Source organism: Pelophylax lessonae (genome assembly GCF_965119305.1).
Source record: "Pelophylax lessonae genome assembly, chromosome: 3".
In the NCBI taxonomy this organism is placed as follows: domain Eukaryota; kingdom Metazoa; phylum Chordata; class Amphibia; order Anura; family Ranidae; genus Pelophylax; species Pelophylax lessonae.
In genome coordinates, this window is record NC_138770.1 from 357,024,974 (window position 1) to 357,045,265 (window position 20,292).

Genomic DNA, 20,292 nt, shown 5'->3' on the forward strand with positions numbered 1-20,292 from the left:
GAGAAAGTCCAGAGAAGGGCAACAAAAATAATTAGGGGAATGGAGGACATCAGCTATGAGGAAAGGCTGCAAGCACTGAACTTATTCTCTCTGGAGAAGAGACGATTGAGGGGGGATATTATATCAATGTACAAATATTGTACTGGCAACCCTAGCATATGGAAAAACCTATTCAGAGAAAGGAAATACAATAAGACACGTGGCCACTCACTAAAATTAGAGGAAAGGCAGTTTAACCTTAAAATACGCAGGGGGTTCTTCACTGTAAGAGCAGTAAGGATGTGGAATTCTCTTCCGCAAACAGTCATATCAGCAGGGAGCATTGATAGTTTCAAAAAACTATTAGATGGGCACTTTAACCACTTGCCTACAGTGCACTTTCACCCCCTTCCTGAACAGACCGATTTTCAGCTTTCAGCGCTCTCACACTTTGAATGACAATTACTCAGTCATGCAACACGGTACCCATAAAAAAATTGTGTCCTTTTCTTCACACAAATAGAGCTTTCTTTTGATGGTATTTAATCACTACTGGGTTTTTTATTTTTTTGTGCTATAAATAAAAAAAGACTGAAAATATTGTGAAAAAACGCATTTTTCTTTGTTTCTGTCATAAAATTTTGCAAATTAGTAATTTTTCTTCACAAATTTTGGCCAAAATGTATACTGCTACTTATCTTTGGTAAAAATAACCAAAATAAGTGTATATTATTTGGTCTTTGTGAAAGTTATAGAGTCCACAAGCTATGGGGCTATTCATTGAAAATTGATCACACTTGATCACACCTGATGTACTGAAGGCCTATCTCATTTCTTGAGACACTAAAAAGTCAGGAAAGTACAAATACCCCCCAAATTACCCCTTTTTGGAAAGTAGACATTCTAAGGTATTTAATAAGGGGCATGGTGAGTTTTTTGAAGTTGTAATTTTTTCCCACAATTCTTTGCAAAATTAAGATTTTTTTTTTTTTTTTTACAAATTGACGTATTAACAGGTTATTTCTCTCACGCAGCATATGTATACTTGGAACTACACCCCAAACCATATTCTACTACTCCTCCTGAGCATGGTGATACCACATGTGTGAGACTTTTTCACAGCCTGGCCACATACAGAGGCCTAACATCCAAGTAGTACCGTCAGGCATTCTAGGAGCATAAATTACACATATAATTTCCTGACAACCTATCGCACTTTTGAAGGCCCTGGAGCACCAGGACAATGGAAACCCCCATAAAATGACCCCATTTTGGAAAGCAAACACCCCAACGTATAATTTTTGAGGCATAATGAGTCTTTTGAACGTGTCATTTTTTTCCACAAGTTTTTGGAAACTGTGGAAAGAAAATGAAAATGCATTTTTTTTTACACAAAGTTGTCCATGTATGAAATATTTCCAACACATAGCATGTACATATCAAAAATTGCACCCCAAAATACATTCTGCTATTCCTCCTGAGTAAGGCGATACCACATGTGTAACACTTTTACACAGCTTAACCACATACAGAGGCCTAACATCCAAGTAGCACTTTACACAAAGTTGTCCATTTATCCATTTTTAAGACTGGGCCTATTTTTGACACTTGGTGTTTACAAGCTAAAATCATTTTTTTTTTGCTAGAAAACTACTTAGAACCCCCAAACATTATATATTTTTTTTTCAGCAGAGACCCTAGAGAATAAAATGGAGATCATTGCAATATTTTTTATCACACCATATTTGCGCAGCAGTCTTCCAAATGCAATTTTTTGGAAAAATATTCACTTTTTTAATTAAAATATAAAAAAACAGTAAATTTAGCCCAATTTTTTTCCATAATGTGAAAGTTAATGTTATGCCGAGTAATTAGATACCCAACATGTCATGCTTCAAAATTGCGCACACTCACGGAATGGCACCAAACATTGGTACTTAAAAATCCCCATAGGCAACATTTTAAAAATTTCTACAGGTTACTAGCTTAGAGTTACAGAGGAGGTCTAGGGCTCAAATTATTGCTCTCACTCTAACGATCGCGTCGATACCTCACATGTGTGGTTTGAGCACCGTTTACATATGTGGGCGGGACTTGCGTATGCATTCGCTTCTGCGCGCGAGCTAACGGGGACAGGGCATTTCATTTTTTTTTCTATTTATTTTACTTATTATTTTTTTATTTTATACAGTTTTAAAAAAAAAAATGTTTTGATCATTTTTATTCCTATTACAAGGAATGTAAACATCCCTTGTAATAGAAATAGGCATGACAGGTCCTCTTTATTGTGAGATCTGGGGTCAAAAAGACCTCACACCTCACAACTACACTAAAAAAGAAAAAAAAAATTGTTGAAAAAGAAAAAAAAAAAAAAAAGCGGCCCTTTAAACCGGTTGCTCGGCAACGACTTTTGATGTAGCTCCGGTCCTCCAAGACCATAGAGTCGAGTGAGGGCCATCTTGCCCTCACTCGACTTCCTGTCTCTGAGGATCCGGGACCGGATAGTTTTCCCCGCTGCCGGCTGGTTCGGTAAGCTGGGAAAACGTCTGGGACGCGGTGGGAGGGGGGAACCTCTTCCCCTGCACCGTAAGGGTAATTCTGCAGTGCATCCGCCACTGGGACCACCCTTATCTGAAAGCCAACTGCCCGCCGTTTAAAAAAATACCGGGGTTATGGTAGCTATCTGCTGCCATAACCCCAGTATTTAGCTTTTAATGACCGACATATATAGTCGTTAGGCGGTCGGTAAGTGGTTGCATGTATATAGCAAAAATCGCACCCCAAAATACATTCTATAAAGGAAAGTGTACAGGAATAGTCCGAGTCCATCTCCGATCCGCTACTATTAGCGATTTCAAAATCCGAATCGGATTCGGATACTGATGAGAGCTCCCCGGTGCTCTCATCAGTCATGGAGAGGACCTGAAGGGCCTCCTCGCTGCTGTACATCCTTTTTGACATCCTGGCTGTGATAGGCTGTGCAACGGATGACGGTTGACTGCGGATGATCACTGATGGGTGGCAGGTGACTGATAGGTGGCAGGTGACGGTCACTGATGGGTTGACAGATGACGATGACTGATGGGTTGACAGATGATGATGACTGATGGGTTGACAGGTGACGATGACTGATAGGGTGACAGGTGACGATGACTGATGGGGTGACAGATGACGATGACTGATGGGGTGACAGGTGACGATGACTGATGGGGTGACAGGCGACGATGATTGATGGGTTGACAGATGACGATCACTGATGGGGTGACAGGTGACGATGATTGATGGGGTGAGAGATGACGATCACTGATGGGGTGACAGATGATGATCACTGATGGGGTGACAAGGGATGATGATTGATAGGGTGACAGATGACGATCACTGATGGGGTGACAAATGACGATGACTGATGGGGTGACAGGTGACGATGACTGATGGGGTGACAAGTGATGATCACTGATGGGGTGACAGGTGACGATGACTGATGGGGTGACAGGTAACGATGACTTATGGGGTGACAGGTGGCGGTGATTGATGGGGTGACAGGTGACGGGCGATGGTCACCGTTGGGTGACAGGTGACGGGCGATGGTGCACGGCGGTACTGATGGCAGTCTCTGGTGACAGGTGAACTTTAGGCTACGTTCACATGTGAGCATAGCGATCATGGGCAGAATCACCGCGATTCTGCCCGCGATCCGGAAATCATTGCAAATTGCGGGGTGCCTGTGCGTTGCCCGTGATTTGCAATAGCACCCCAAATGCTGTGCGATGTTGCCGCGATTTCCGCCTGCTGAATCGCGGTAACATCGCACAAACAACGCATGACGCCCCAAATAAACTCTTGTACCTTTTTTGGGCGTCATGCGTTGTTTGTGCGATGTTACCGCGATTCGGCAGGTGGAAATCGCAGCAACATCGCACAGCGTTTGGGGTGCTATTGCAAACCACGGGCAACGCACAGGCGTCCCGCGATTTAGAGGACAGTTTGGGTGATATTTTAGGATGAGGTTGGTGATAAAGCAGGAGTACAGGATTGTGGATGGATTTGTATGTGGTTGTTAATATATAACATTTTTTTAATTGGGCAATTTGGAAAAAAGTGGAGGGATTGACAGAGATAGGTGGTAAGGTGGTTGAGCATGGCAACAGTATTCATGAAGGGGAGATAGCCTGTGTAAAGGTAGGCCAATGAGGCGGGAGTTGCAAAAGTTGCAATAAGACACAAGTGAGTGAATTAGTAGCTGGATGATGCCATTGTTCATGAAGGGGCATATTTTGTGAATGTTATGGAGGTTAAGGTGGCAAGATTTGGACAGTGATTGTATGTAGGGCTGAAAGTCCAGGATTACACCAAGTACCCTGGCGTGAAAGAAGGAGAGGATAGGGACATGTGTAGGAAGAAATATTATAAGCTCAGGGGTGTGACATCCAGGGCCGGGGAAGGGAGTGGGCAGGGGCGCAAGGTTGACAGGAGTAGTGACAGTGGCAGTGATTTTGACAAGCGAGTGACTGCTGGGCATAGTATCCTCTGAGATTGCACATCATGAAAGGAGGAGGGTGACCCAGTTTGGCATCTTTGCTCTGGGCACAGGATTGGCCGTGTCATGGCACTAGTGACATCCATACCGATAAGTCAGTTAGTAAAATAATGATGCACAAGGAGAGTAAATGAGTGATCAGAGGAGTAGAGCTATATATCTGTGTGTCATCAGCATAGATATGGGCAAAAGACAGAAATAAACTTTGTTAAGCGAGATCAGATCATTTCTGTCACTTCCATAGGCAAGAATAAGAAAGGGTTTTTAAGGTATCCCCTTGCTTCCTTTTCAAAAGAACCTGTTATTTAAATATGGAATTAAAAAATAAATGTGTAGAGTACTGGACACAATTTGTACTGTCTTTTATATAAATTATTTTTTTAATATATACTTTCTATTCTTTGCTTATTGCAGGCATAATAGTTTTAACTGCTTTTTCTTCTTTCTATCCAACTACAGCCAGGCAATGGAGAATACAATTACCTAAGACATGCAGTTCTCCTTTTAAAACATATCTATAAAAAAAAAATACAATAAGTGCATTATTCTGACCTTGTGTACACATGCGGAAATCTTTTTTTTTTTTCCAGCCTATTAGTTGCTACCTAAATACATCACTTGCCTTCATAAACACTGGTAAAGTCTATGTATATTGCAAATGCAAAGACGGTCATTTATTCAGCACAATTTAGATGACCTCCTTATTCCATTTTCTACAGGTGTTTTTTATTTTACAGCATAGTTTTTTTTTATGGCAGTGGTAGCACAGCTGTACAGCTGTAGGGGATTCTATTGTGTTTGCCATTTGAAGACGGTGAAATAAAAATATAATATTACTGTGTATTAGGGACCATAATTTTTTTGGAATATGCACAAGCTTTACCACTAATAAAGGTTCAAACACCATGGTAGGACAGTAATATGTAACAATGCTAGAGTGGCTAGACTCCGGCTCCGAAGTACGAGAATATTGGCTTCAAAGGTTTGAACGTAATATTTTATAGCATGCATTTTTATGTTGTGTGACTATTGCATGTTATTTCAGTTGAATATAATGACTTATTCTTGTATAAAATTATTAGTGTAGTTTTGGAATCTTTATGGATTATTTTTCTTGATCGTTACATATTGGTTACATTATACAAAGTTATATTTGACTCTGGATGTAACTTAATACCTGGGAACAGATTTTTCCTTTTGCCTATTAGAAGATATTTTGTGGCTCCCGTTATAGAAGCTCTGCAATTTCAAATCTCTCTCTAGAAATAATTATGGACCCTATATCCCTCTATTTATATGTGAATATACAGTATATTTAGAGGGTATGCTTTCTGGGGGATATTGTTATTATATTAGATTTTAGTGTTCTTTGAATGTATTTTTTCTCTGTTTCTGTGTATTTGATTGTTGTGTATTTTTATTTATTTTTTTAATTTTACTTTTTTTTACTAATAAAGATTTGTTTTGGCGCAAGAACAGGGCCAGGATAGTTGAAAGAAACTTATACAGAGATATTTTGAGATATTTTAATCCAATTTCACTAGAGAATTGTTAATGTCCCTTTCAGGGGAATTAAAGCTATTAGTTTCATTCATTACTATTCTTGATTATCAATTTATTGAGCATAGTGAGAATATTTTGGAGCATAGTATAATGTGCATCATATAAGATAGGATAAATTATTGTTTTGGTAGGAGAAATTATAATTTTTAATCTTTACCACTGGAATCCCTTTAATTATTTTGCTGCTGGACCAATATCTCTTTTTTTTTTTTTTTTTTTTTTTACACACGTTCTAAAATGCACTATTTTTACATAAAAATGTACCTAAAATCCCAAAACAATATATACTCTCTAAAAACAGAGGACCTGTAAAATAAAAAATGCCAGCTGAATGCAATTTTTTCCCTTATTAGCACACTAAATCTAAATGTTCAAAAAGCAATACATTTAGGTTTGTTATTATGCATAGAAACACACTAGAATCTTTGAATTTTCTATTAAATATTAAAGATCATACTGCTTTGAGTAAAGATATACTGGATATGTTAAGCTTTAACATGCCTGCATTCTGGAAACAACAGAAAACTACAATAACCAAAATTGAACACTTTAAAAATCTTTACAGCTCATCCTATTGGGAAATCTTCCGATGGGGACACATGTTCCAGTGACAACTAATAGGGTATTTTATTTTTTTTAGAACCATAATATTTCACTTTATTAATATATAAAGTGTGCAAACAACCAACAGTTGCATAATCAATAGACTATACCAGTAAAAAAAAAATCAATGGCATGGAATCAAATTCCATATTGTATTTACAGTTTTACTGTGCTTATGAATCCATTCTTAACACCATTTTTGTTTGGCTATATGATATGAGGGCCTGGATCCCATAAGAGATTAGATGTGGTACTTTCTGATATGAAAGAAACAACAAAGATTTACTAGAACGTTTCTTGTGAAGTATGGTATGGATATCAGCGCTACTCTTAATTACAGATAACTGATTCCTCCCAGTGAAAAAATAAATAATAAATAGCACATACTAAAATTGATGTGAATAAATAGTGAAAGATAAATGAACAATGTTACTTTCCAAAAGTGATGTGTTTTGTATAATAGGCTGCTGCTGATATAAAGGTTGTGTATTCCTTTAAAATAGACAGTGTGTGTATCAGCACTGCTCTAAAATAGAAATAGACAATTCTTCCAAGTGATGAATATATAAAGTGCTAAGTGCAAAATTAAATAATCAACAATTCATAAATAACAATAAGTATAAAAAGATAAATAATCAACAATTCATGAATCAAAAAGTGACAGAGTGCTTAATATAATATCCGTACTCAATAATACCAATGGATAGAAATCTCAATAATAAATAAAAATTATCATTATAATGAAATCTCATGATATCATATGTGCAAATATGACAAATGGTGAAAAATAAAGTGCATATAAAAGTGCTCAAAAGAAGTCCATATGTCCACTGGTGCAAAATTAATATATAAGGTGCTTGATAGATGTATCCATTCACTAAGTGCTCGTGACACCACCACCAATAGCCACAAGATGGCCTCTCACCTTAACCACTTTACCACTAGAGCATTTTGCTGTCTTACGTCTGGGCCACTTTTTGGGATTCGGCGCTGTGCGACTTTAACTGACAATTGCGCGGTCATGCGACGCCGTACCCAAACGAAATTTACGTCCTTTTTTTCCCACAAACAGAGCTTTCTTTTGGTGGTATTTGATCACCTGTGCGATTTTTACTTTTTGCGCTATAAACAAAAAAAAGTGTTTATTTTGAAAAAATAACAATATTTTTAACATTTTTTTATATGAAATTCCCCCCAAAAAAGATGTAAAAACCAATTTTTTTAAAATTTGTTTTCTGCTACCCATGTTTGGTAAAAAAAATCGCAATAAGCGTATTTTGATTGGTTTGCGCAAAAGTTATTGCGTTTACTAACTAAGGGAAAGATTTCTGTCATTTTTGGTGTTTTGAGTAATGGCGGCGATCTGCGATTTTTTTGCGGGACTGCGACATTGTGGCAGACAGATCGGACCCTTGACTGACATTTTTGACACTTTTGGGGGTACCAGTGACATTACTGCAGTAATCAGTGCTATAAATATGCACTGTTACTGTAAAAATGACACTGGCAGGGAAGGGGTTAATTTTATTGGAGAGGGAGGGGTTAATGTATGCCTGGTGCTTACTAACGTGTGGGGGGGAGGTGACTGAGTGAGCCAGGGACAGATCGGATGTTCAGCTATGCTGAACACTCCGATCTGTCACTCCCTGTCACTTAGGAGATCCGTCCGCTCTGTTTACACAGGCGGGCGGATCTCCAAACTGGATTCCCCGACGATCGGGGCAGAGCAGCGGCGATCGCCGCCGCTCCTCCCCTGGCCCGACTCCCGCTGTGAATGAAAACAGCGGGAGCGCACCTCCGGCGGCGCGCGAGCGCCGCCTACAGGGGGAGGAGTCCAGCGACGTAAGTCTACGTCGCTGGACGATAACGAGCCACTGTGCCGCAGTAGCAGCACAGTGGCTAGTGGTAAAGTGGTTAATAATGAATATAGAAAGCAATATTTCCTTGGTAGAGGTGGGTCCGGAAATGGAAGACAATAACAGGACTGCCGGTGTCTAGAGCTCAGCACCACTCAGTCAGAGGCCATGTTCACCATGTCACGAGCACTTAGTGAATGGATACATCTATCAAGCACCTTTTATATTAATTTTGCACCAGTGGACATATGGACTTTTTTTTTTTTGAGCACTTTTATATGCACTTTATTTTTCACCATTTGTCATATTTGCACATGTGATAGTATGGGATTTCCTTATATTGATAATTTTTAATTATTTATTATTGAGTTTTCTATCCACTGATATTTTTTTGTATTATTGAGTATGGATGTTATATTAAGCACTCTGTCACTTTTTGGATCACTAGCACTTTATGTGGCACATATTCACTTTAGCGCTGTACCCTCGCATTATATTTTTCTACTACTTTTTTAGTGAAGAAAGTTTTGGTATAGCTGCTATCTTATATTTATTTATTATTATGAATGACAATAAATGGTGAAAATGTGCAAACTAAAATATTAAAGTAAATCAATTGATTGAAGTGCCAGTGCTGGAATCAGCTTAATGTAAGTCACTCTTTGCTCCCCTCCTGTGTCCCCACTCACCAGATAAATGGGGAAATTGAGCATAAGCTGTTGTTCAGCATTAAGGCTGGCCATACATGTTCAATTTTCTGTTAGATTTACCACAAACCGCATAATATGAGGTCAAAGCTAAACAACACTTTCACTTGTATCCAATTAGGCTGGCCTTTGTACCACATAGTTGAAGGCAAATTTAAAAAAAAATTTGAAAAGAAAACTGTACAGAAAATTGTAAGAAAATGGTATAATGTATGGCCAGCCTAATTTTTTGCCACGACTATTTACTACGGCAGTCTGATTCTCCTGGGCAAACCGACGTAAGGCTACGTCGCTCACCAAGGAGCCTCTAGGGGGCGAGCGCACGCCACCGAAGGCGCGCTCCTGCCCCCTCTCATTCCCGCACATCCCCGCCGAGTGACCGGTGGCTCCGATGTCCGCCGGTCACTCGCGATCTCCCGCTGGAGAGGGAGAAAGGCAGGCGGCTAATGTAAACAAAGCCACCTGTCATTCTCCCTGGTGTAACTTCAGAGACTACACGATCCTGCTATGTAGGATCATATGTCTCTGTTGTTACATCACAAGCCACGCCCCTTTACAGTTAGAATCACGCCCCTAGGGACACACTTAACCCCTTGATCACTAATAGTTAACCCCTTCCCTGCCAGTGTCATTTTTACAGTAACAGTGCATATGTATAGCACTGATTACTGTAGTAATGTCACTGGTAACCCCAAAAGTGTCAAAAATGTCAGTCCCGCAAAAAAAAATCGCAGTTCGCCGCCATTACTAGTTAAAAAAAAACAATAAAAATGACATAAATCTTTCCCTTAGTTAGTAAAAGCAATAACTTTTGCGCAAACCAATCAAAATATGCTTATTGCGATTTTTTTTACCAAAATTATGTAGCAGAAAACAAATTGGCCTAAAACGTTAAAAAATTTTGATTTTTAAATTTTTTTTTGGAATTTCATATAAAAAATGTGAAAAATATTGTTACACACGCAATTGTCTGTTAAAGTCACACAGTGCCGAATCGCAAAATAGGCCCTGGTCTTTGAGCAGGAAAATCCTCCGGGGCTTAAGTTGTTAATATGCTGATCTTATATAGAAGGTCTTCGAAGTCATAGCTCTCAAGTTAGGATATATGTAATTAAATAGAGATCTCCATAGCGTGAAACAGTTGTTTTTAAATTAAAACATGGCACAGGGGAACATGCAAGCTTTTATTAAAGTTAATGTTAGTAAAGAATTCCTGCAATGTGAAGATACTGTCCTCTGCTCAATTTCTCTCTTGATACCAAGTAGCGGATAGAATCAAGCTGATTGATAAGGATAGGAGAGTCCATGACAAATTTCAGTGCAGTTTTAAGGTAAGCACAATTGGTACAACTGCCCCTATCAACAAGAGGAAGGGGGCCCAGGTCTTCCGGAAGCCTCTGACACTAACATATTTATTGTATACCAAGCTCAGAATACAGAGTTTCACCTTATTCCAGGTTGTGTTATTGTACTTCATAAGGTTCAAAGCCATAGCCATATGGGAATGACAATTGTCACAGCATAAGTTGTGCATGCAATGTTTATACTCTTCAGAAGCTTTGTGGACAGCTGTATCCCATGGATTCGGACCATTGGCTTAGACAAGATTAGGATTTAATTGCCAGTATTTGACTGGCTTCCCAAATGCCATACAATCTTCAGACACGTAATAAGGTCTGGCAAAGTCTCAGATTACGCCAGATGATGTACAGATTCCCACATGACCAATGAAGGGAAATAACCATGTTAACACTAGGATAGGTGTCCACACAACACAGTGAGGGCAACGGCTTCGCTCTAGGTCCAGCTTAATTTTCTCCTCCACCACCTCCGCCATCCACTGTCAACATAACAGCTACTTCCGCCAACAATGTCAAACACCTGTCACAGATTCACTTGCAGTAGTGTCACATCCACGTTCTCCCAGATGAAAAGGATTGGGACTTTGGCCACCGAAAATGGTCTTACTTCCTGTCTTTTATACTTATGGTTATAAGCATTTTAAAACATTCAAATGTTATTTCAGTCATTTAGCTTGCAACTGGAAAAAGTAAGCAGCTCAGACTGTCTCCATTGTGATACCGGAAAGAGGAAGAGTGCGCTTTCTAGAAAAACAGGACAGAATCCAACATGCACCGTTTAGGAGATATTCTAGTGAGCAGCAGCCATTGACGTCACCAGCCCATGTGCTGTTCCTTCAAGGCTGTATGCCGTGTCCGAGCCATGACGTCAATGCGGCTCGGCCAGTCAGACGGCCAGAGTCCACAAACCCAGAAGGAAGACTGGATGAAGATAGAAGGCTTTGCAGCAGTGACACCACTGAAGGGCTTAGTTTTAAGGTAAGTTTACGATATTGTTAGCTTAAGCTTACGATAAGTTTATGATATTGCCTGGCTGGTGGAAACTTTTTTTTTTCTCAGACAGTTTACTAACGCTTTAAATGTTCTAGGGGGGGACAAGACTGAATTCTGGCTCCACACATAGTTGTAAGAAATCTTACTGCTGGAATGTAGGCATTGTTTCACAAATTGATATTTTTGTTAAGCTGTAACAGGCCAAATCTATTGTACTTTCCAAACATTATTAATGCAAGGATATAGTTTTACTAATGGTTCTATAAACCATGTAGCATTGTTCTTTTTGTATACTTTTCAAATAAAGAAACAAGCTTGCACTCCTGTTTTTCAAAAGGAACAACCATCAAATAAAATGACATTGACAACTGCCAGATACTGTTATAACAGTTTACAGGAGTGTGCAGGAATGAAAGTAGTGTATTGGTGTGACATTTCAAGAAATAAAGATCCCTTCTAAAACCTTTTACTAAACAAGATTAAATAGAGTTTTTGGACCTAGCTAGATTTTTTTTTGTGTAGTGAATTAAATTAATTTTTGTGTATATTTTTATGATTTTTGCAAGTCCTCAAAACATGTGCTGTGTCTGTGTAGCACTGTGTAGTATGGCTACACAATTAGGAGAATGAAAAGCCTAAAATTGTCCCTACAGATGGAAAAAGGGGGAGATTTACTAAAACTAGAGAACTCAGAATATGGTGCAGCTGTACATGGCAGCCAGTCAGCTTCTTATTTCAGTTTGTTCGAATACGTTTTGACAATAAAACCTGTTGATTGGTTTCTATGCAGAGTTGCACCAGACTTTCGCTGACGTTTTTGTAAATCTCCACCATAGTGTACCTTAATAATGAATTATATCATGGTAAATATATATATTATATTAGCAATTTAGCAAATCTGTGTGTTTATTTTTCCATGTAGTAAGTAACTAGGAATTGGAAACCTAATAAGTAACTCCTCTCTGGGTGATCTATATACATTGCAAGGATTTTACCTTGGTTAAAGATTCATACCTGTTTCTGTTCCTAAAGCGTTACTAAACCCACAACAGTAAAACCAGTCTGTATATGCAGTAAAGCATGCTTGCTATACTCAGTGTGGAACCTATGAGGTTAATCCTGCGCATTGTGTAAAAAGGCTGTTTGATCCTGTCGTTTCTGATCCTCCTCTTCTTTTACTGTCCCCGATCTATCTTCTGATGGTACAGAGCGCTGGGAAGCACTCTGCACATGCTCAGCTTGGTGTGTATTGCTAGAGATTTTTTTTTTTTTTGGGAGGGTACATGTGATCAGCACAGGGCCAATCAGCACTGGCCAGACATAGGTTCAGGGGTCATGCAGCCTCATAAGGGAGTACAGTCAGGCCTGCTGTACTGGGCCCAGGCCTCATCAGTTCAAAAGGGGGGCCTGGGAAAATGCAGGGCAGGAGGGTCGGCAGTGCTGCCTTATTGCTGACACTTGTGACTTCTATGCAGTACTGCTAGCTTTTACTTTTTTCTCCCTCCAGCTGCGCTGCAGGTAAATCGGTTCTAGGATCTGCACTCCCTGCAGTCTGGGACCCCTGTGTGCCAATTTCTCTGCAGTGCTTCCGGTTTCATACAGGGGGCTATTTCAGGATGGTGAGTGGGGGGCTCACCATCCTGAACAAACACACCATACTGAATGAACACAGTGAGCGATCAGTACCAATTGCTCACTATTGCAGTGTAGATGTTGCCTCAATGCCACTACACTTCACTTGAGTGGGTCTTGTTCGACTTGTTGGAGGTATAATTTCTTCTATGAGAGTGAAAGCATAGCATCATGGCCGGTGCATTTTAGCAAACATATTATTTGATATTTTCAGAAGAGGGGGGCCCTGTCAGGTAGGCTGTATGGGGCCCCATGATTTCTATCAGCAGCCCTGCATAAGACAGTCAGAGTAGAATGAAAACTCCTCCTACAAGCTTTAACCAATGCTCCACCGAACACTGATAGAAGTCACAATGCTGTTATATACTGCTGATGAGAAAAGGTGTTTAGCAGTTTATATTTACTAAAATGATTCAATTTTCATGTTCTGTGTACTGTGGGAGACCAGATATAGTGAATGCAGCCTCCTGGTTTAGTAACACTTTAAGGAATAGCGCTTTGTTTTGAATGGGAGTGGCTAATACACTTTAAAGTGGATTTCCGCCCCCCCCCCCCACGAAAAATTAAATGTCAGCAGCTCACTTTTATTGTTAGGATACTTACCTGTCCAGGAATCACCATATCAGCACACCAGCCAATTTTCGGATCGGCTCTAGGGTGCTGCCGCCGCCGTTTGTGGTAAAGGAACTGGCATTGAAGCCTTTTGGCTTCACAGCTGGTTCCTTACTGTGCATGCACAAAGTGTGCTGTGCTTTCTAACTGGCCTGGTGGCAGAGGAAGGAGGAGGGGGCCGAACTTGCAAGGGACTTCACCGCAGCAGAGTCTTACAGAAGTAGGGGACGGGTACCTGTCATAAACAGGAACCCCCGAATGGTGCCAAATGTGGCATCGGAGGGGGGGGGGAGCAGATAAGTGGAGTTTCCACTTTTGGGTGGAACTCTGCTTTAATGGGCTGATGTACTTTGACTGTTCTGTTGAGAAAAATTGCAGGGTCTACACTCCTTTAGAAGTGATTACCCTAAGAGAGTATCTCACCAAAAATGACATTTTTCTTACAGAGTATGCTTAACTCCTGACTTGAATCCTAAACCAGAGTTCTTCACCCAAGTAGGAAATTACATTTCTGGGGCTTTCGGTACACCGACTGCGTATAAAGAGCCTCCAGGTTGCCATGTTGCAATGAGTTGACAGGTCATTTTTATTAACACCAAATTACAATATGGCTTGTGTAGCAATTGTCCTGTATATGCTATATTATTTTTTGAATTGCTATATTTTTTTTCATGAAAGTGGGGTTACACTTTAATCAAATAAGATATGAACATAAAGGTAAATGAGGTAAATAAGCTAGTATGCCAAGAAAAGCTGGCACTGACCCCAGTATAACAGTATGCTCAGTTCATATCACTTGCCTCACCAGATTAGATTGTAAGCTCTCACAGGCAAGACCCTTTAACAATCTTCTAATAAATTGTATCATAACTGTACTGTCTCCTTCTATATTGTAAAGAACTGCACAAACCTTTGGCTCCATATAAATCTTGAATAATAATAATAATCATAATACAATCAGCTATATAAATTCATCAAAATTAGCTTGTTGACTGATTCTTGTTTCTTGATTAATAATATGTTATACAGTTCATCCTCAAACACATACGTATGATATTTTTGTTATGGAACAACAGTTTTGAAGCTGATAGTTTATCTTCTGCTATCTAGCCTTTGTGAGTTACAACGACTACACAGAAAGCTCTTTTCATAAGATGTAAACAGGCATTTGGTGGTCACAAAGGAGTTAACCAATATAATCATACTTTGTAAAGTCAAAAATATTATTTAATATAGACTACATGTCATAAATTTCGCTTTCCCTTTTTTTTTCCTGGCTACAAATAGGATTACCACAGATTGAAGGGCTGGGAAGGCAATATGTAAGTCTCAGCAACCACATCAATGGCAGTATCAAAATCACAGATCTATGGCTTCTGCATAGTAATTCCATAGAAGACCAGGTTATGGCACCACTTTGTCCCATCAAATTATATGCTAGTTGTTTTCTCATGTAGTAGTATTATAGTGCAACTGCGCTTTAGTTTCCACTCTATTTCAAGGCTGTCATCTTTAAAGCAATTCAGTACATTTTATGAGGGTGATGTAAATTTGAAGGATTATAGAATGCTTCCTATACTAGTATTCAGTGAAAAAGCATGTTTCCTTTCTAGCCTACATAAAAACAACTACAAAATTACCATTAATTGTCATAGAAGGATCTGTCACTAATAATGCAATCTGCTGTCTGGTAAGTCTAGGGGGGCAAAACACATTGTATTTACTGTACAGTACATTGTATAGTATGCAACTATATGTGGACATAAAAGGCACAGAAGAGTGTATTTAGATGGAGCCATATGATTATGTAGCGCTACTCATAGAGGATCCTCAGATGTGTTTTTTGATTTGTCTGCACACCTGAAGATGATGCACCTCGCTCACCCAGTGCATACTGACACACCTTGAAGTATTTCAAAGAATTTTGTAGGCCAAGCACAGTCTAAAAGGAGAAATAATTTTCAATGGTACTAATACAATCAAGACAAGAGTACTCAGAGTTATGGTTAAAAAAACTTCAAGAATTTTGACTAACAGTGATTAACAAAACTGAACCGCATTTATTTAGCAACAATATATAAAGGCAGTCCTAACTTGCTAAACCAGTCCCACTTTTATCCCACTGGTCAGTGATTGATGGACAAAAAACATTAGCCGGCAAAGTTGTGGCCCTTGAAGAAAGTACAACAATTGCAAGCAGACAACAGGTTATTTTGTATTATGTTAGTCTTTTACTGGTCCCAGGTCACCCTCTTCTAGGTCTCCTGATGTGTGCTCCAATTCGGTAATCCATTTTAAGTCAGACAGGGATAGAAGTTGCTGATGATCTCTTTCTTTCAATCCTGCTGGGACAGTCCCTGTTTACCTTCCTTACAAGTGGTGGGAGTGCTATCTAATGCAGTCTGATCTCACAAGGCATCCGAATCAGACCCTTCCAGAAAGAAGGCTCTCAGTCTCTATGCTTCTCTGAGTCCTCACCCGACTGTGGTCAGCTAAAGCAGGGATCCCTTCAACAGCATAGCTCAGTCTTGTTCCTACACACCTGCTTGCTTCCAAGATTGTTCCCCCACATGTAGCATTGCACAGAGTATAATGGCAGCAGCAGTCTCTGATCAGCCTTCTTCGCACAATGCAGCATCAGATAGCTCCGGCAAACTCTGGCCACACATCACTGTTCCCCCTTCACTGAAAATCTGTGCTTCTCTCTCCCAGCTGCTCAGCACAATAAATGGCTGCAATGCATGGTCCCAACAGTAGCTTCCTCCCTGCATTCTGGAGGCAGGTGGCACAACAGAGTTCCCTTTCTCCAGCAGCCCTGTTCACTGTCTCCTTGCTCTGTAGCATTAGCCAACTGTCAGATCTCCAGTCCCAGTGACATGAGGTTATAGGGTGGAACCAGTGAGAGCTGCAGGGAACCCAGGAGATTGACATTCCCAGAAGTGTCAGTTTCCTCCAAACTTTGGGGAATAAAGGCTATGAATAGAGTGACGATCAGCAACATAGGCACTGGGAAAGGTTACTATTTTACCAGTGCTTGTCCTTCAAAGTCCACTGGTAAACCAATGTTTCAGGAAGTGTCAAGCTCCTTGATCCCCTGTAGCTCCTATTTGTTCTGCCTTCTGACCTCACATGACCGCTTTCCTGCAGTGACATAAGGTCAAAGGGTGGAAGCAGTGAGAGCTGCAGGGGTCCCAGGAGATTGACATTCCCATAAGTGTCAGTTTCCTCCAAACTTCAGGAGATAAAGACTGTGAACGGAGTGATGATCAGCAACATAGGCACTGGGAAAGGTTACTATTTTCTGCTTAGTTTTACAGGTAATAGCAGTTTTAGTAACAATTTTCCATCAACATTCTTTATGATAATACTATGTTCCATTTATTTCTCCTTGATTTTTTTCATCCACAAGAGCTATTGAGAAGATCATGATATGAATGAGTTTCAAATGTAAGTTGTAAAGGTCTGCACCAGAAAAAAAAAAAAAAAAAAAAAAATGATTCTCATAATGCAATAGATCCTTTATCTTCTTTTATCTTGGTAGGGATAGGCACAGACACAACTTATTTAATCTATCAGACTGTGTGCTGTGTATTTTTTGCACTCTTTTTGCAAATAAAACAAGTAAAAATATGAATTGGTTGTAATTAAAATACACCAACCTCTTAGCACCTAACATTTTTCTTTTGATCACAGTTTTTATTCAAACTGTTCATTCAAAGGGTTTTATAGCTGGGTGTTTATTGAGAAACTTTCTGACTACCAGAATAAAACAACTCTATACATATATTAATATATATTAAAATATCATCAAATGTGAAAATATGATATAATCAATATATTACACTGACTAACAGTGCTAAACATGTTTTTTTTTTTTTATATATATTGTTTGCAGCAGTGAAACTATGAATAATCAGTTCATGGTCATCTGGAGCTTTACTGGAACATTTTGTGCTGTGTATATATGACTAATGCCTGCTAATATGTCAAGACTGATAAAATGTCTTCTGTGACAGAGGGAAACTTGACACTTACTTTTCATCTATTTTTAAAATCCATTTGGACTTCATGACTGAAAGGTTTGATAGAAGGTTGTTACTCACAACAGTTATTTCATTTTTTGCCAGTGGCTCTCCTTGGCGAGGGGAGGGGGTTTTCACTACTTAGAGGGTGCTGCTGAGACTGACGCTGAACAAAGACACTGCTGACTCACCATGCAAGAAATAGGGGACACAGGACTGACCAGCAGCAAGGGGGCAGTTCTCCACTAAACATTTACAGGGGGGGGCGTCTCTACTCACCAGTAGCAAGGGAGGCACTACTCTATTCATCAACAGCAAGAAAGCAGAGTAGCGTTAAAACCGCAGCAAAGGAGGCTTGACGTAGGCATTGCAACGGACACATGCACTCACTGGCCACTTTATTAGATACGCCTCGCTAGAAACGGGTTGAACCCCCTTTTGCCTTCAGACCTGCCCTAATTCTTCTTTACATAGGTTCAAGAAGGTGTTGGAAACATTCCTCAGAGATTTTGGTCCATATTGACATGATACTCGGCAAAGTTGCAGAAGATCTGTCAGCTGCAAATCAATGATGCGAATCTCCTGCCACCACATCCCAAAGGTGCTCTATTGGATTGAGATCTGGTAACTGTGGAGGTCATTTAAGTACAGTGAACTCATTGTCATGTTCAAGAAACCAGTTTTAGAGGATTTGAGCTTAGTGACATGGTGTATTATCCTGTTGGAAGTAGCCATCATAAGATGGGTACACTGCAGTCATAAAGATTTAATGAAGTTCTTTTTTAGTGATGCTAAAGTCCCACTTCTTTTTTCTTTAAAAATAACAAACAAGTCATACCTACCTGCTCTGTGCAGTAGTTTTGCACAGAACAGCCCAGATTCTACTCTTCTCAGTTCCCTCTTTGGTGTACCCTGGCCCCTCAGCCGAGCCGAGCTGCACCTCGGTGAAAACTCCTCGTGTATCCATCCGTCCCTTTCTCTCCTCATTGGCTTACTGACTTTACTTGATAGTAGTGGCAGCCAATGGTGCTACTCTGCTATCTCAGCCAATGAGGAGGGGAGTCCCAGACAGCCGAGTCTCTCGTGCAACATTGATGGATCTAGGTGGACCTCAGGTAAGTATTAGGGGGTTGAGGGGGGCTGCTGCACACAGAAGGCTTTTTACCTAATGCATAGAATGCATGAAGATAAAAAAAACCTTCTGCCTTTACAACCACTTTAACCACTTAAGCCCTGGAAGATTTTACCCCCTTCCTGACCAGGGCCTATTTTGCGATTCGGCACTGCGTGACTTTAACGCACAATTGTGCAGTCGAGCGACGCTGTACCCAAATTAAATTTGTTTCCCCACAAACAGAGCTTTCTTTTGGTGGTATTTGATCACCTGTGCGATTTTTTGATCATGCGCTATAAACAAAAAAAAAGAGCGACAATTTTGCAAAAATAACAATATTTTTCAAATTTTTTTATATGAAATTCCGCCCCAAAAAAAAGTAAAAATCTAATTTTTTTTAACATTTTAGGCCAATTTGTTTTCTGCTACATATGTTTGGTAAAAAAAAATCGCAAAAAGCGTATTTTGATTGGATTGCGCAAAAGTTATTGCGTTTACTAACTAAGGGAAAGATTTTTGTCATTTTTATTGTTTTTTTTCTTAACAAATAATGGCGGCGATCTGTGATTTTTTTTGCGGGACTGCAACATTGCGGCAGACAGATTGGACCCTTGAATGACATTTTTGACACTTTTGGGGGTACCAGTGACATTACTACAGTAATCAGTGCTATACATATGCACTGTTACAGTAAAAATGACACTGGCAGGGAAGGAGTTAACTTTATTAGAGAGGGAGGGGTTAAGTGTGTCCCTAGGGGCGTGCTTCTAACTGTGATTGGATGTGGCTTTTCATGTAACAGCAGAGATCAACGGTCCTACATAGCAGGACCATATGATCTGTGCTGTTACACAGGGGGAAATGACAGGCGACTTTGTTTACATTAGCCGCCTCCTTTCTCCCGGTGTAACTGACGATCGCGAGTGACCGGCGGACATCGGGTCCGCCGGTCACTCGCGCGGGGGGGTCCGTGAGCGAGCAGGAGTGGGAGCGCGCCTCCAGCGGCGCACGCTCGCTCCCTAGAGCCTCACAGGCAAGCGACGTAGTACTTTGCCTGTGAGGGGCTGACCGCCGCAGTAAATAGTCATGCAGCGGTCAGCAAGTGGTTAAGGTAAGCTAAAAAAAAGTGTTATCTTTTTGTGTGCAAAAAAGCATATGGAGAGTTTAATTATTTTTTAATAGTTGTCCTATGACCTGACCAATTTATACGTGTTAATATTAGAGAAAATTTCACGCTATGGAGATATAAGTGGATGAAGGGGCTGCAGCCTCCATAAAATATAGCAAATGCTATATCTGAATAAAGGGTGTAT

The 20,292-nt window shown here is 40.0% G+C and overlaps 1 pseudogene across 1 annotated transcript; it reads right to left on the reverse strand.

The window, feature by feature from the left end:
* Nucleotides 1-10,389: 10,389 nt before the first annotated feature.
* Nucleotides 10,390-11,351, reverse strand: LOC309548974 (transmembrane protein 222-like; annotated as a pseudogene). The gene has a single exon. The product of its transcript is annotated as a transmembrane protein 222-like (transcript).
* Between the last annotated feature and the right edge of the window lie 8,941 nt (nucleotides 11,352-20,292).